This window comes from Peromyscus maniculatus, chromosome 11 (assembly GCF_049852395.1).
Source record: "Peromyscus maniculatus bairdii isolate BWxNUB_F1_BW_parent chromosome 11, HU_Pman_BW_mat_3.1, whole genome shotgun sequence".
Classification (NCBI taxonomy): domain Eukaryota; kingdom Metazoa; phylum Chordata; class Mammalia; order Rodentia; family Cricetidae; genus Peromyscus; species Peromyscus maniculatus.
In genome coordinates, this window is record NC_134862.1 from 98,318,643 (window position 1) to 98,336,534 (window position 17,892).

General features: G+C 44.1%; 1 long non-coding RNA gene across 1 annotated transcript in view; it reads right to left on the minus strand.

Moving 5' to 3' along the window:
- Positions 1-7,265: 7,265 nt before the first annotated feature.
- The window catches only part of LOC143267738 (uncharacterized), a 30,312-nt gene continuing 19,685 nt past the window's right edge, over positions 7,266-17,892 (minus strand). Inside the window, exons 2-3 of the long non-coding RNA XR_013043170.1 lie at positions 13,920-14,079; positions 7,266-7,485 (exon numbers count right to left, since the gene is read on the minus strand). This is a non-coding gene — a long non-coding RNA (uncharacterized LOC143267738). The remainder of the gene's footprint in view (positions 7,486-13,919; positions 14,080-17,892) is intronic.

Genomic DNA, 17,892 nt, shown 5'->3' on the forward strand with positions numbered 1-17,892 from the left:
TTTGGTGTCTGTCCTTGATCTCACTCTGTAGACCAGGCTGGCCTCTAAATCACAGAGATCCACTTGGCTCTGCTTCCCGAGTGCTGGGATTAAAGGTTGCATACCCGGTGCAGCCTGAAATCTTATGTAACATTTTCTGACCTTTAAAATTCTTGGAAAGACTTGGCAGGAGGGAAGGCAAGTGCCTGAGGCCAGGGGATAGCTCCATCCATGGAGTACTTGCCTTACAAGCATGAGGACCCGAGTCTGCTCCTCAGAACCCTTATTTTTAAAAGTCCAACACGATGGCATGCACTTGCAATTCCCATGCTGGGAAGGTAAACAAACACAGGCTGAAACCTGAAGCTTGACATGCAGGCAGTCTAGCAATGGAACGGATGAGCTCCAGGTTCAGTGAGAGACCCTGTCTCCAAAAGCAATGCACGCACTCACACATGCATGCACACAGGTGTGCCCCGACTTGTGCATGCAAATGAGCACACCCTCCCGCACACACATTGAAAAGTATCTGCAGGAATGTTATCCCCCAAAGGTGGCCATCCCATCACCCTCAGTGTGGAGCTTTCATGTCCATAGGGTAACCTTTGCCCCTCTTAACCTGACTCTACATTTATGTATTTGGGTCATAAATCAATGAATTAAATGATCTGACATTAAATACAACTCATTAGCATTGGATTATTCAGAAACAAACACAATTAAGGAGATCTTAAAAGTATTTTTATTAGCCAAAGTTGTTTTTCATGACAGAAACTTACAATGTTGCCCAGGCTGACCTCAAACTCTCATCCATTCTCAGCCTCGCATGGGCTATGACTGCAGGCTTCTGCACAGTTATGCCAGGTTCCCAAGTTTCTCCTCCCAGTGGTATTCCACTTCCATATAGAGTTCTTGTGGATCCTTCAAAAGTTCTACCTCAGAACTGATTGTCCTCATCTTTCCATATTCAACTTTGGACATTATATTACGTAACTGTTTATCTATAAGTATATCAACTTAATTTATGTATTTATTGATTGGATTAGCTAGTTAGTTAGTTAGTTAGCTAGTTAGTTAGCTAGTTAGTTAGTTAATTATTGATTCAGGGTCTACCATATGGCCCAGGCTAGCCTCAAATTCATGATCCTCCTGCCTCACTCTCCCAAGTGTCAGGAATATAGACACAAGCCACCCTACCTGGCTTTGTCTGATAATTTTAAATTTTATTTATTTATGTATTTTTCCTAGGTCTGAGTGCTCTGTCTGAATGTATGCCTACATGCCAAAAGAGGTCACCAGATCCCATTAAAGATGGTTGTGAGCCACCATGTGGTTGCTGGGAATTGAACTCAGAACCTCTGGAAGAGCAGCTAGTGCTCTTAACTGCTGAGCCACCTCTGCAGCCTTGGTCTGATTGTTTTAACATGGTCGTTTACATAGCTAATTTGTAGAAGTGTCTAGAAAATACATTTATGATTTAGCACTTGACCTTGTCCCTCCAAGACTTCTGCCTACACTGATCAATTGGGAAAATAGTTTTACAAGACAATGACCTTGCAGATAAGGACCTTCAGCTTCAGCACTTTTCCTCTTCAAATCCTGTGAGGCCTGAAACCAAAGTTCTGCTTGGACAGTAGGGCTAACATTGGCCCAGTAATAAAGATGGACTCTCAAATAAAGGTTTCTGTGCTGAAATCAATGCCCACAGGAAGTGCCCAAAATACTATTTCATGTTATTGGGCAGAGAACAAACTGATCTTCTATTACCTTCTAGCAAAATAATATCAACACTTTTAATGACTTGGTTTTTATTCTTATTTCTCAGTTCCTAAAGAAGAAAGGGCAAGTGTATTAACATATACTAATTAATACATACATACACATACACACACTCCAAAAAAGGAAGGAATATTCATGTGTAGGCTAATGGTTCAGTGATTTTAAATTTAAATCAGTATTATCTACATAAATTTCATCATTTTAAAACTAGACCATTTGCACATGGCTGTTCTCTGCTTGTGGATGAAGAATAGCAAATACACTCCACTCCCTGCCCTCGTGAGAGTCAACACACCTGGAAACAGTAAGACATGGTAGTGACCCACACTTGAGATGAATCATGTATGTAATCTAATATAGAGTATGTAATTGTCCAGCATGGGAGGGGGAAGCCACAAAGATAGGCATGCTTTGTTGCTGGTTCTGAAATACGGTTGCAGCTGGTGGTGGTGGTGGAGCACACCTTTAGTCCCAGCACTTGGAAGGCAGAGTCAGGCAGATCTCCAAGTTTGAGGCTAGCCTGGTCTACAGAGCTATACAGAAAAACCTTATCTAAAAAAAAAAGTGGGGTGGGTGGGGGGTTAAGGTTGCCTTATGTATCCCCAGCTAGCCTCTGACTCTTAAGCCTCTTGCTTTGGCCTTCTGAATACTGAGGTTATAAGCAAGTATGGCCAAGGCTGATCTTCTTGGCTGTGCTTTTTTTTTTTCTTTTTCTTCTTTTTTCTTTGAATTCTTGTTTCTGTACTCCCCAGCTATTGGTGAAAACACAGAGACAATGCCATCTGTGTCACAAGGGCCACAGGGACTGCACCTTGGGCACTCTGCCATTAAGAAGCATCTATGGTGTCCTTAGAGCTTGTCCTTCCGGCCTGGGATGCTGAAGCCAAGCATGCCCCTGTCTGTCTTCCAGATCTGGCAGCTAGAAGCCCAAGAATGGAATGGTAACTGAGGCCGGAGGACAGCAGCAGGTGCTCCTGTGGCTGACAGGGCTGGCACACAGTGGGCATCCCTAGGGGCTGGAGCTAATAGAAGCACTTCCTGTCTGGGTTAGCACAGTATGAATGGTATAGATGGCTTGCAGTGTACGTGGCTCACCTGTCACTTCACTCAAAGCACTGCTGCCTCTATCTCCACACTGGGGGCCCAAAGAATCCTCATACTCAGAGAAACTTCGAGGATGAAGTGCAAGAACGGTCGGCCATATGCATTCTGAGTCCTCACCAAGTCACGGGGTCGGAAGACTGGAAGCGGCACACACACCGCGTCTGTCAGAACACGTGGGCTTTACCATTTTCCATCATCTGGCTTTCCCCCAAAGCAGATCCCAAGACACAAGGGCTTAGATGTGGGCAGTCAGTCAGAGGCAAATTCCAAAGAGCAGAAGAGAGAAAATGAGGATGAAGAACGAGGGAACCACTGCTTTCAAGGTTGTTGCTATGAGCAGCGAGGTCTTGTTGGGGATTTTATGAAAAGCGTCTTAATGCTTCTTAGAACTGCCTGCCTGGACATCGACTGTGGTGCATCTAACCCTACATCCCCACATTCCATAAGGGGAGACCCAGGGTGTCGATGCCTTCCTTTGCACAAATGCAAACTTGGTAAGCTTTTATCAGCTGTGGGGTGTGCATTAAAAAAAAGACCCTATTGCCTTGAAGTGCACGGAGGACACATGGAAGGCAGAGCAAGAGGACTAGGAACTTCAGAGACCCAGGCAGTAGTTTGGCACCCCAGAAATCAGGGCTAGTAGCTCCTTAGGTGTTGTTTCATTTGAAAAAGCATATTGCTCAAGTGTTTTGGTCCCATAGAAATTGTTGAACTTAATCAGTATCAAGCTATTGTAAGAGTCCAGAGGACATCCTCCCCACCCACCCCTACACACACATATACACTTGATTTAGATCAGTGGTTCCTAACCTGTGGGTCTTGACCCCTTCTGAGGGTCACATATCAGATACCTTGCATATCAGATATTTATATTACAATTAATAGCAGTAGCAAAATTACAATTATGCAGTAGCAATGAAATGATTTTATGGTTGAGGGTCACCACAGAGTGATCAGGAAGGCTGAGAGCCACTGGTTTAGACAAACCTAATAGCTTAACAACTTAAAGGGTCATTGGACAGGCACACCTCCCACTGTGGGGCACCTCACCCACTCTCCATTTGAGTCTGTAAACGAGTCACCTTCATGGACAAATGAGCCATCTTCTTAGAAGAGTTCCATCCATTTCTCAGCCTTGAGAACATGGCTTTTCCTAACAACCTTCACTTTCTACCTGTGAGAAGTTCTCATATAAACCACTCCATTGTTCCTCTCCCTGTCCAGCAATAAGAGCATGAAGGATTTGGTTTTTGTTTTTCCTATAAGACCTTTTATAACTATTTTGGAGTGAAAGTAATGTGGTTATAAACCATCTTTCTACACTATTCTTTCCATGAAATGCAATACTGCAGTGAAGTTTTCGATTCCCTCTTTAAATGTCTGGAGGGCTCATAGCATTTCTCCCCTCTGAAGTTATTATATTTATAAATTTTCTTTTAATTGAATGATTTGGGCTTGATGTGCACCTTTTTCCACTAGACTGCAAATTCTAGAGAATGGCAAGGCAGTCGGAGTTAGCTGTCTGATAAGATCCTCTCCTAATGTAAAGGATCCGCTCCCAATTGTGCTCAGTGAATGGATGGATGAGATATCTAAAACCTAGTTACCTTCTTCTTACATATATGGGTGAGAAGAATCAAAAGGGAGAGGGAAAATTCAGATACCTGAAGGTGCAGAAGAGTGTCATGCCCTGCCCAGTCACACGGCTGCTTCACGGCAGAGTTCTTTAACGGGTTTTTCTGCATAGGCCTCAGCCCTTTTTAAGCCTGTGTGTGAGACTGTCCGTAATTCACTGTGATGTTGCCTCACAGAGCCAGAAGTATGCGTTAATTCAGATTTTTCTCCCACAGACGTGTGCTTAACTGAAGAAATATCGAAGGCAATTGCTCCCAGGGTTTCTTGACATTTGTGCTCTTATAGAGATACCAAATTAGTTTACACCTTCTACTGAAAGCCAGCACCTCGAGCCTTTGCTGTTCTTTTGAAATGACTGCTTTAAAATGTCTCCTTTATTTCCACTGGGGCATTTGGTGACTTATGGCAGGATAGTTTCATATATACTTGAAACATTAATGAGTCGGGTTTCCAGTTCTCAAGAACACACAGGGTAAAACTAAAGCAGTGTGTAGGCATTCCCAGGGCTTGTGCATGTAATGACTTGGAGGGTTTGTCTCCTCAGGGACTTCACAGGGGCTCAGAAGTTCATGGACACATAAAAGAAAAACACTATGGTCTGAATGTGAACTGTCCCGGCAGGTTTCTGTCCTGAACCTTTGGTTCCCAGCTGGTGGCTTTGTTTTGGAATGTTCTGGAAACTTTAAAGGGAGGACCCTTTCTAGAAGAAGTAGGCCACAATGGAAAATCTTCATCCAGTAGATTGCTCTGCTATAGGCACAAAGATGGAGGCCCTATCAGTAAATCCCCCAACCTAGATACCCTAGCACTCCTCAGAGCAGAAGCATATGCAATTAGGGCAGACTTGCACCCCAACGGCTAGCAGAGGCAGCCATAATTTCAGCTAAAGGTACAACAACCCAGCAAACCCAACAACCCTTCCCAGCACCTTAGTCTATGAGGGAACATCAGTCATCAACAAAGCTAACCTTGAGGGTCTCTACAGCTAGTACTACACTGCACAGTCTTGACCTATGGGCACCCATGGCTACCCTATTAGGGAATTAGCTGTTGGGGTTTTCACCCCACAAGAGTTCCTTCCTCCACAGAAACTGGAATAACAGGGCTCATCAAAGCCCTAAAGCTCTAGACCCATCCCAAGGTCCCCACTGAATAAACTCTTTCCCCAACCCTTTAATTAACACAATCCTGTTTGCCTAGTGACTAGGTCCCATACACTGCTTCTGTCATACATACCCAGTCCCCTCCACAGTCCCTGTCACTCAGTCGTCAGTTGCCTGACTCATTACTCACACCAGATCGATGCCATTGCTACCCCAGACTCCTCTCTGCTTTGCTGTATCCTCCACCTAAGCCAAGTGTGTCAATGACTCATCCCTAGGGAGCATTCTACCCCTTCTTCATAAGGTCCCAGGGAGAAACCAAGGCCCAGCCCTGGGAAACAATGGATTCATGGCGGCACTCACAGAGCACAGCTCGGGGTTTGCCTGCAGGAGCTTGGGTGGCACTGAAGGCAAGTTCCAGCCAGCAGGAGTCACAGCTGCGCCACAGCCTCTCAGACGGGATCCCTCCCAATTAACCTCCACAGCCTATATATTACAGCACCTGGTGAGGTCCAACATGGCCGCCTGCAATTGAGGGGAAATTACTGAGTGGGAAAAGCATCTGGAATGACCTTCCCCACACCCTCCTAAGACAAAATCTCAACAGTCCACAAGCCCCACCATGATGGGCTCTTGCAAGCAGGTACAACTGATCTAATAAAGATGGCGGCTGTTTGCTCAAAGGACCTTGTCCTGTGGTGGTAATCTAATTGTACTGAAATGTGATTTTGATTGTATGTTAATAAATAAAGTTGCCCGGGGGTCAGAGCTATTAGAGCCATAGCAAGAGTGTGGCGGTGGTGGCACACGCCTTTAATCCCATAGATATCTGTGTGTTCAGGGATATAGCCAGCATTGAAGACATATGCCTTTAAGACCTAGGGGGCTGTACATTCAGACAGTGACGAGGCAGTCACGTGTTTGGGTTTACAACCAATGAGAAGGCAGAACAAAATACTTTAAATAGACGAACAGACAGGAAATAGAACCCTCATTCGGGAAGCTGGGACACCGCAGGCGGAAGGGTGAGATTTTAGCTCTGAGCTCTGACCTCTCGGCTTTCTCTTTTGCATTGTTTCTGTGTTTCTTATTTAATAAGACGGTTGGTTACATCTATATTGTCCTACATGGTTTCTTTGCAGAGGATCTGAAATTTAACCCATAGTACCAGCCAAGCATTTTGCAATCTGTTTTAAAATATGGACTCCAATTAGGTAAGTCTCCTCACCCTCAACTTTTAAAGGGTGCTAGCATTTCTGAAGTGCAGTAGAACTTCACTATTTCATAGAAAGTTCTGGAGAACATGTGCCTGTACAGGGCACACTGGTCACATTGGTTACCATGTTAACACACTCTGAGAACATCCTTACACATTTATATATTCTGAATGTTGAATGTTCAGTGGAAGTTTGGCATAGAGTTTCACACAGATTCCAGCTGAGTGTGGCTAAGGTCAGTGCCCTTGCAATGAGTAGACTTCCCCATAATCTCCACTGTGTCCTCTAGCAAGCCAGCCACCACCAGACACCAAGCTGCCCAGGCTGATTGTGTTCCCAGAAGGATGCCATGCACATGTTCTCACTGGAAAAGAGGGTGCACGGTTGATGGTGAGTTTTAGAAAACAGAGCAAACTCTGCCATAGAGAACACAGGGTCATTTCTTGCCTTAATTCTCATTTATTTTATGCCATACTCTGGGTCCTGAAGCCCATGGTGCCATTGAAAAAACAGCAATACCCCAGCCTTGTAACGTGTTCCATATGTCAGCATGCTTCCTAAAGTAATTCCACATTAATTTCTCCAGCCTAGTGTGTAGATCATGACATCTGGGCGCTTTGTTTTTCCTGTGTTTTCATGATTTATTTTGGTGTCCACGTGAACTTGCTCTATAAAAGTAAAAGGAATTTGCTTAGATTCTTTTTTTCCTGGACCATCTCCTGGTGTCTTGCAGACCATCAGGCTTCTTACCCATTGATGATCCTGCAAAGCTGTGTGGAGCCCAGAACTGTCCCTGGCTGGGGTAGGAATTCACCATGCAGGTTGTCTGCTCCTCCAGTCCTCAGTTTCTACAGATGTACCGTAGAACTGATAACTAACCCCAGGGTGGGGAGGGCTTCAACTAGTGGCCATATGGATAAGCACCTTGATCAGTGACTAACTGCATTAAGTCTTGCTTCCGCTTTCCTGTCCTCCTTTACTGGCCTTCATTCATCTTTTGAGTCAGGCAGCCTTTCCACTAGTGGTTCTCAGGTATCAGAAAATACACCTAGTACTAGGTTGAGCCACACTGTCAACTGAGCTAAAAGTTATAGCTAATAGTCCTATCATCCCTAAAAGTTGGATGTGCTGTTGGTAGATATTTGACTCATTTTGATTCGTAGTGTTCCATTAAAATACACTAAGAATCTCGGTTGCTAGTTCTTTGAGCTTCCTTAGCCTCCTCCTATAAAACTGAATTAAATTTTGTGCAAAACAAAATTTTCCTTCCTTCATCATGTTCTGACCCTGGAAAACTATGAACAAAATAGGCCCAGTTCCAACCCTTGAGTCATTAAGAGTCAAGTGGAAGAGGATTGGTCCTGACAAAGTTACTACAAACCCATGTAAATTCTTCTCTCCGAAAAGCACAGGGGTGTTATATTTTCCATTAAGCCTGTAGATGAGTGTAATACATAGGCTTTGATAGTACGAGCCCTTGTTTTCATTCCTTTTTAGGAAACACATAAGAATTGTTTTGCACGAGCCAAGCACTGCTGCAGACATCAGGGGAGAACAGGGGTATGAATCGCTTATATTTCCATGGCTTTGTCTTTAAATGTAGAAGAGAGACAATAAAGAACACAGAACAGATCACATACAGCATAATGCTGAGCTGCAGAGAGAAAAAATAAGGGTTCCACGGTTAGCTACATGACCCTCGGACTGTGACTTTTGAAAAGTGACATGGGAAGAACACAACGTAGAGAAGAGAAGACTGAGTCCAGACAAAACAGACTGAGGTGGAAATGTGCCTGGGATACCTGAGAACGTAGTGTGGCAAGAACAGCATGCTTAGGCGTTAAGATGCGAATGTAACTGATCAGAAAGGACTGAAAATCAAGGTAAGAGTTTCCCACCAGCTGACAGGGGAGCTCACGCACAGGATCTCAGTGAGGTGATGAGCCGCGATCAGGGCTGTGCTGAGAATCATCTACCATGGGACCAGAAAAGAAGCAAGACCAGTGAGGAGGTTGCCCTGTCCCTTGGGCCACAGATCTTGATGAGTTGGTACAAGGTAGCAAAGAAGATGGTTAAATTCGGAGAACCAATAGGATTTGCTGTTGGTTCAGTTATGACCCCAGAGAGAAAAGTCAGCCAAAGACACTTCAAAGCTTGAGCCTGTGCAATGGAAGGATGAGGTTGCTCTGACTGAGACTATGAAGGAGGGAGTCTAAGAGGGAATGTATAGGGGCTCAGAACTGGACATTGGTTCCAAGAATCGATTAAGCACCAAGTGTTTATAGTGCACCACAGTCCATGTTTGGACTCTAGAATTCACTGTAACAGTTGGGTTAAGACACAGAAAACAGAGATCATCAGCAGACAAAATCAAACAGTAATGGGGAGAGAAACCTTGGGGCCATAGTCAGGATTTTAAAATACAGAAAATACACCCAAAGGAGGCTAGGAGGAAGGAAGAGGAGTTAAAGGAAGGATTTTGACAGAGTGCAATCAACTTTCAGCTCATGCTGATGGACCAAGGATCACAGGGTGTGAATGTGCCTCCCCAGAGTACACTGAGAGTGACCTTGGGAAGAGACACTTAGTAGGAAAGCCTGACTCTGTGCTCAAAAGAAAAACAGAGAATTTTTAGAGAATTATTTTGAGTTAGGCTATAAAAAGAAGGTGAGAATGGGACAGTTACTAGAAGGGAAAAAGAACTCAAGGAAGATTTAAAACCTTTGTTTTCTGTTTTAGGATGGGGAGAAATGTTGCTTTGTGTGTACAGAAGACTCAGGACAGTAGGCAGAAGCAAATATGACCCCCCCAAAGCCAGTTCCCCTAGAAATACAAATGGGAACCTGAACTTTCTCCTCTAGAAATGGGGATAGCACCTAAGAATCTGCATTCTTTACATGTTTCCACAAGGTGCTGAAGGTCTCCATCAGAGGCCAAATCTGCAGAGCAAATCACGCTTCAGCATAAAAGCATCTCCTCAGAACATTCTAAGTTTGTGGCTTTTAAAATCCTACAGTCAATTAAATCCTTGTCCATATAAAATTCATTTCAGTTTTTATCAATTTTAACAACATTAAACAGTTCCTCACTAGGGGCTGGAGAGATGGTTCAGTGGTTAAGAGGACCCAGGTTCGGTCCTTAGCACCCACATTGTGGCTCACAACTATCTGTACCTCCAATTCCAGGGGCTCTAAGACCTTCTTATGCCCTCCATGGGTACCAGGCGTGCACATGCACATGGTATACAGACATAAATGTGGGCAGGGCACTCATACACATAAACTAATTGTGGCAGTTTGCAAGAAAATGGACCCCAAAGGTTGTGGCATTAGGAGGTATGGTCTTGTTGGAGGAAGTGTGTCACTGTAGAGGCAGACTTTGAGATCTCCTATGCTCAAGCTATGCCCAGCAAGACAGACTACTTCTTCTTGCCTGCAAGTCAAGATGTAGGACACTCAGCTACTTCTCCAGTACCATGTCTGCCTGCATGCCACCATAATGAAAATGCCCTAAACTTCTGAAAATGTAAGCAAGCCACCATAATTCAGTTGTCTCCTTTATAAGAGTTGTCATGGTCATAGTGTCTCTTTAAAGCAATAGAACATTAACTAAGGCAGTAATAAAACAAATTTTTAAAAACTCATTGCTAAACTCAATTCAATTTACCTTTCCCTGTTTCCTTGCACTATGTAAAAAGGATGTTATTTCAAATAGTATAAAAGTGTGTGCTTTTTCATATTGAGAGAAGAAACAAATGCTTTCTTAATCATATTACTAGCATTTTTCAGCCCCTTACTTTTTTTTAATTCCCTTTAATCCATTCCATTCTTTTTTATTTGGATCCTGTTTACTTATTTACTCATTCATTTTTTAACTCTTTTGTGTGTGTAGCATCTATGTCTAAGAGTATGGTGTAGTGTGTTGTTCACGTGACTCTCCATAAGCATGTGTGTAGGCCATAGATGCTGAGGTGCCCTGCTCTATCACTCCCCACCTCATTCATCTGAGACAACCTCTCTCACTGACAGCAGAGCCAGGGTAGGAACCAACAACCCCCAGTGATCCTCCAATCCCTGTCTGTAGTGGGTAGCCATTCCAGCTTTGATCTGGAAGTTCCAACCCCCATTGAGGCTTTGGTAATTGTCACACCTACAAGGCAGGGCCAAGAGTGGGCCCTGAAGACCCGAGATCCAGATGCGCTGCCCTCTCTTGGTTCCTGGACCCCGGACGCTAGAGGTAGACCAAGCAGAGTTTTCCAGAGAACACCACTAGACTGCACTATGTCTTCCCCCAAACCTTGCAACCTACCCATCCCTTCATTTGTAAGTTACGCCACTAATAAACTTCCCTTTTAACTACATGGAGTGGCCTTAATAATTTCACCAATATCTGGTGCCCAAGGGGCACGAACCCACGACCCTGAGATTAAGAGTCTCATGCTCTACCGACTGAGCTCATGACACTAGGGTTACAGGCATGTGCACAGCCATGCATGACATTTAACATGAAAGCTGGGGTCCAAACTCAGGTCCCCATGTGTGTGCAGCAAACGCTCTTCCACACTGAGCCATCTCTCCAGCCCTTATTTGTTCATTTGAACAGATATTAAATAAGCATCTACTAAATATTAAGCATCATTCTAGAACTTGAGACACATCCATACACAGAAGTGTTTGTATCTTAGAGAGCTACACTCCAGTTTAGAAAGAAAAAGACAACAAGAAAATGAACAAATTCATATAGTAAGGCACCTGTGATCATCTTTTGAAGGTAAAAATTAGAGCAATTAAGGGAGATGAAAGATAGACTAGGGATTCAGGGGGAGTTTCCCTCGGAACAGGAAGGAGAGGGACAGCCAAAGGGCCTGAGGCATGCCTGCCCAGCATGCAGGAAGCAAACCAACTGTGCCCTGGCTGGTACTGGACAAGAAGTGGAGCAGAGATATGAAGACGGTGAGGGCAAAGGGTAATGTAGACTTGCTGGCCATTGAAGTGCTGTGGACTCTTCCCTGTGAATTAGGGCCCTGTTTTGCAGATAATTTTGCACAAAAGATTAGCACAATTGGCTTGCATTTTAATGGGATCCCTTTTGTCACTACTGTAGGAAGAAAAGGCTGCATATGGGTGACACAAAGCGGAGGCTGCTGGACTGTCAGGCCGGGTATGGAGTGGCTTCCAAAATGTGAGAGCTTTACATTGCCATTACAAGGTACCACTTAGGAGAAAAAAAGGTTTGTTTTGGTTCACAGTTTAAAGGAGTTGATCCATCACAAAGCCAAGGGCATCCTGAGGTTCATGGTGATGAAGGGGATGCTCACAATTCAGTAAGTGGAGAACAGGACTGAGAGCAGGGCTATAACTGAACTGTAACCACCAATGGCTCACCGCCTAGTGACCTCCTTCAATAGCAGTGTTTCCCATCACAAAGGTTTCATGGCTTCCAAAGTGATGCACCCAGCTGGTGGCCAAGTGTGGGGGACATTTCCCATTCCACAGGACCTAAGGATCCCGGGTAGTGGTTTACAATCCAGCTATTGTTTGCTGAAGAATGAGGTGGGCATGGAAGTTGGAATCTAGGGTGACTAGAGATTTCAAAGCCTTGCCAGGTGAAACTTCTGCTTTGAATTTGAGAAGGGGAGATGAATCTGGAACTGGGAACATTTTGGAATGGATACATAAAGCCCGAAGGGAGGAGGACAATCATGGGAGTAGGGTATCTTGTAGTAAAGTCAAAGAGTTTTGAGAAGAAGAAGTAACAGACTGCAGGACCGATTTGCTTTCTCTGTAGGCTGCAGAGAATGAGTTGTGTTTTCTGGGATGTGTAGTAAAACACACCATTAAACATTAATTGAAGTTCAAAACAGTCCAAGCCAGGACTGGGGAGATAGCTCAGTTAATGAAGGCCTTGTCTAGCATTCACAGGGCCCTGGATTCCCTTCCCATCAAGACATAAATAGGGTGTGATCCTAGGACTTGGGAGGCAGAGACCAGAAGATCAGGAGTTCAAGGTTTCTCACCTTTACAGGGAGTTTGAGGCCAGCCTGGGCCAGAGATTCTGTCCCAAACGAGTATGTCTGTCTGTGTGTCTGTGCATGTCATCAAATATAGGACTGCAGTAATATATAGTAAATGAAAATGATCCATAGTAATGACTATTTGCTGTACTTTAAAGAACTATGATTGATAGTACGATCTACACAGTGCACAGGTAACTAACCTCAGACCTAAGACGTCCCTAAAGATCTGAAGACATTTACCTCCTCACTGCCCTCTTCCCACACTACAAGAAGAACTGTGTCCTGTTGATATCAAAGTGCCAGGAGTCCTGCAGTCACTCAAGCTTGTGAGCTTGGGGTCAGACCCACTTTTCCTGAGTCTGAGTTAGTTTCACTGATTCTTCTTCCAGTTTCTAGGGGTGGTGTGTGTGTGTGTGTGTGTGTGTGTGTGTGTGTGTGTCTGTGTGTGTGTGTGTGTGTCTGTCTGTCTGTCTGTCTGTGGTATTTTGTTGGTTTGCTTTTTCTGGAGAAAATTCTTAAAAAAAAAAAAAAAGTAAACTTCCTGCATCCCTAACCTGTATCTGAGGGACACTTGATTGCTAGTTCATCATAGCTGATCTTCCTTTTGTTTTTTGGTTTATGCTTTCTTTTCCTCTCTGGGTTTTCTCTCTCACTTGGCCCGTCCATGCTGACCTGCACAGTGGCCTCATGTCGTTCTGTGTGACCACCCCTCATCACCCCCAATGTCATTTAAAAGCAGGACATTCTCAAATGAGTTCTGAGCAGTCATCTTCTATTGCTGCTTTGATAATTGTCTTCCTTTACTTCTCTGTGTTCTATTTCTCTCAGGAATGTCCATGGAATGAACATCGACAGCTTACCCTTTGCATTAATGTCTTTTCCTTTACTGTGTCCCCTCCCCCACAACTCCTTACCTCTTCTCCTAGCTTTTATTTTCTGGATGAATTTTATGGTTTTTTATGCAAATGAGGCTGGTATGGCAATTCTGGGTAGGTTGACTTTATTAAAAGAAGTATGACTCTAAAGAATTTATCAAATTTTGTCTAATAATTATTGTCTGACACATTCATTTCTCTGTGAAGATACCTTGTTTGTATTTGGCAGACTCCTTAGGAGAAAACGTGAATCTAAACATGTTTAATGCGGGTTCCAGACATCGCCATGAATTCTACATTCATCATATCAACAGGATCTTCTTTAGAAAATTTTACATAATGCTAAAAGATGGCAAGCAATTGACTCTCACCTTGAAAGAGAAGGGAAAACACATAAAATGTGTACTAAATAGGTAGCTGCCAAGAATACACTTTAACAAATTCTAATTATACCCTATATCTTGGCACCCATTTCTCCTGGAGATAACTTAGGAAAATTCCATCTCTAGTTCTACAGCTCCCAGAAATGCATGTGTCTGCAAAGAGAGTCAGACATGCCCATACATCCTTCAAAACCCTCTCCCCAAGCACTTACAGAGATTTCAAAGGTACAATAGAGGAACAGCAAATATATATGTCTGTTCAGGGACACATGCCCACATACATGCACACATTCACACTTGTGTGTACACAGGCAAATACCACACACATACACGTGTATTCATGGTTACCTATGCACAAGCATGCAGAGAGCAGCATTGTGTGTGTGTGTGTGTGTGTGTGTGTGTGTGTGTGTGTGTGTGTGTGTGTGTTCACAATATCCATGTAATCAGGTATCAATCTGTAAGACCGTCCACCTTTTTTGAGACAGGTTACCTAATTGGCCTGGAAGTTTGAGAACAGACCAGCTGACCTCTAAGCCCAGGGACCTCCTCCTGCCTCCACCTCCCACCTCAATACTGGGGTTACAGGTACATTACTATAGCCAGGCTTTGACATAGGTTCTGGGACTCTGAACTCAGTCCTCATGATGTCAAGGGAAGCACTGCACCGACTAAAGCTATCTCCCCAGCCCATTTTTGCAAATATTTGTAACTTCCTTGTGGCATCAACAGAATTTTTTGCATTAGACAATATCTAACATTCAAATATAGAAGCGGTTCTTTCACTTGGGGACACAGCCTATCTCTGTGGTTGTCTTTAGGGTCCTTATTAAGGAACCCCTCTATCTGAGGAATGGTCACCTCTGTCTTCGGGGTGTACCACAGCAGCTTCTTGTCCCCAGCCTCCTGTGTCCCACCACTACTGTCAATGCCACGCACCCCCCCACCCCCGCCCCATGGTGTTCTTTGCAGTAACTCATGTGTTTTCCATTAGCTGCAGCCCTGATTAACCAGAGTAAGAATTCTCTCCTCTCCTCTCCTCTCTATAAATGTGTGGAAAAGGACTGAAAGCAGGCCCCCTGGGCCTGCCCATTTTGATTATTTATAGTGAGGCCACAGGATCAGCAGTTGCAAGAGGAAAGGAACACAATCCATTCTCTAAGCTCATGTCGGGGAAGCCTCTGCGTAACATCCCTGCCCAGCACTAAAAGCTGCAGTGTGGGGACAAGCTGAATTGGTCTAGGCTTTCTGACGATGCTGTCAGTAAGGGAGAATCAGTCTCAGCTTACCTCTTTGCAAAGCTGACAGCCTGTGCTGTGTGGGTTACCTGAAATTATCTCTACTCCAGCAATGAAGAGAGTCACATTCCAGGGTATATGTAGAAAGTGTTTTCCATATTACAGAGCTTAACATCATTATTCATCTAAAGGTAATAAAAAGACCCACACCCCCTTCCTGTGCCACTACCTCTATCAATTTGGAATGTATCCTCTGATGGTAACACAAAAAGACACAGCATGAGAATTTGGATAAAGATGTTTCAAAACTTATTAGGAAAAAATAATTCCCTGGGAAGAGGTAACCAGTGCTCCCATTTCAGCCAGAGAGACGAAGAAGAACTGACGTTACTGTGTGGAAGAGGAGGGAGACTATTGTAAGGCCCAGGGGGAGTGGATTATTTCAAGACACCACAGGGGGAGTGCACAGAGACCGTGACAGCACACACAAGGCCAGCTCAAGCTCAAGGCAGAGAAAACCCCAGCGTGGAGTGGGCTGGGTAGACACGAAGTCCCACACCTCCACGGGACTGCTGTTTGAAGAAGGAGAGTCGGTTTTCTTCAGGGGAGTGCACCTGGCACACAGGCCACGCTCCAGGCCAGGGCCCCGGGCCCAGGAGTTTTGCCAACACAAGCTGGGCTCTATGCTGGTTTGTTGTTGTTGCTGTTTGGGTTTAATTTTGTTTGGTTTGTTGATTTGTTTGTTTGCTTGTTTTTAGAGAAAGAGAGAGAACATGAAGTTGGGTGGGTAGGGAAGGATGATCTGGGAGCCGGAAGGGGAGGGGGAATGAGTAAGTTCAAAATATATTGTGCAAATTTTTCAAACAATTTCTAAATAAAATTTTTAAAAAAGAATTGACATTAATCACCACAATCTGTAAATATACTGCTGATTCCCCTGTGATAAATCAATTAAAGTATCTATGAATGGGAAGTGTATGTGAAAGGAATGGACAGGAATGGCCTTCCTACAGGAATGTATATGGCTGGTCTAAGAAGAGAGACATGGACCAGAAGCAATGCTCAGGGCATGTAGAGTCACATTAACCTGGACTCAAATCTCAGTTTTGTCACACATTGACCTCAACCTGAATTTCATTTTGATCACACAGTGATCTTAATTCAAAGTTTATTTTGATCCCATGATCAACACATGGATGTATGACCTCAGGCTAATTTAATACATTTTATAGGGCTCGGTTTTCTTATCTGTAAAAAAGTGATATCAAGATGGACTTCATCGGTCCTTATAAGGCTTTTAAGGGTCCAGTCCTACAGACGGAGATGAAGCATAAAGAATCCTGTGTGCCACAATATAAGTGATCAGAAACTGATAGGAATCACTGATTTGATTGGAAAGAACATGCATGGAACGTGAAGGAAGTACTTGTGTTGATATTTCTTTTCTAAAGTGTACCCAATGCTATTGAGTGGGTAACCATGGCTAAGGAAGAGGAAAAAGCCCAGTTGGAAAAGCAAATGAGGGGTGGATTGTCAGGTTCTTGTACTCCTTTCTCCTAGCCTCTCATCAGATGCACACAACACTTGAATTACTCAGGTTGATTCTGTGTGTGCACATGATATGTCCTGGACACATGTTCTGCACCAGCTGGGGGTAGAGAGGGGACTCTTTTCTCTTTGTATTTTCCTTGCCTAGCAAAGTTGGGTGGATAGAGAGAGGGAGTCTTGTGCATTTGGAGGTGATCTGACCAGATCACCCTTAGGTCACAGCATTAAGTTTCTATTGAATTTCCAAAGCTATTAGTGAGCAGGGTTCATGTCTCTCTTTCCTCCCAGAAAATGCCAGCTCAACACTCGGTGCTCCAATCTTGTCTCTGCATTTCTTTGTGGCCAAATAAACTCCACTGACTGATTCAACCTGCTCAGTGCTATTCTTGGCTTCTCTTCCATTCAGTTCCAATCAATTTAGACTCAAAATCAATTGTAGGGATGGATGAAGAGCAGCTTTAGAACAAAGGTGCCATGCATCGGCAGTAGAAAGAGATCAATACTTGGAGCTCTCGCATTTAGACAGACCCTTTGAACAGGTCTTTGTTGAGATCCCACCTGAGCTGTTACTGGAGCCACAGTAAAGCAGGATTAGCAGTTTCAGAAACAAAATGTCTGGCTCCATGGCATTTCCAGCATCTCTTGGCTGAAAGGATGCAGCTCATTCCAGAGAACCTAAGTCAAAAAAGGCAGAGACATATCTGCCAAGGTAGTATGTAGATGTAACTTACATAACTGAACTGAACACAATGAAGCGGGTACCTGCTGTAGAAACAACAGAATGGAAACAGGGAGGAAGGAATCACTTTGGGGCAAGAGAACAGTCTGCAGTAGAACAAACCACAAAAGACTGTTGAAAGAACACAAGGACATTGCCAGTGATGCTAACAGTCATGCTGTCTCGGCAGAAGGACCTGGGAGACACGCCACTGCAGCAGGTCGGTTACGGGAGGAAGAATCAGATGGACTCTCCCAGGGGCTTTCTGGCATCTTAAGCCACAAGCACACACAAGGA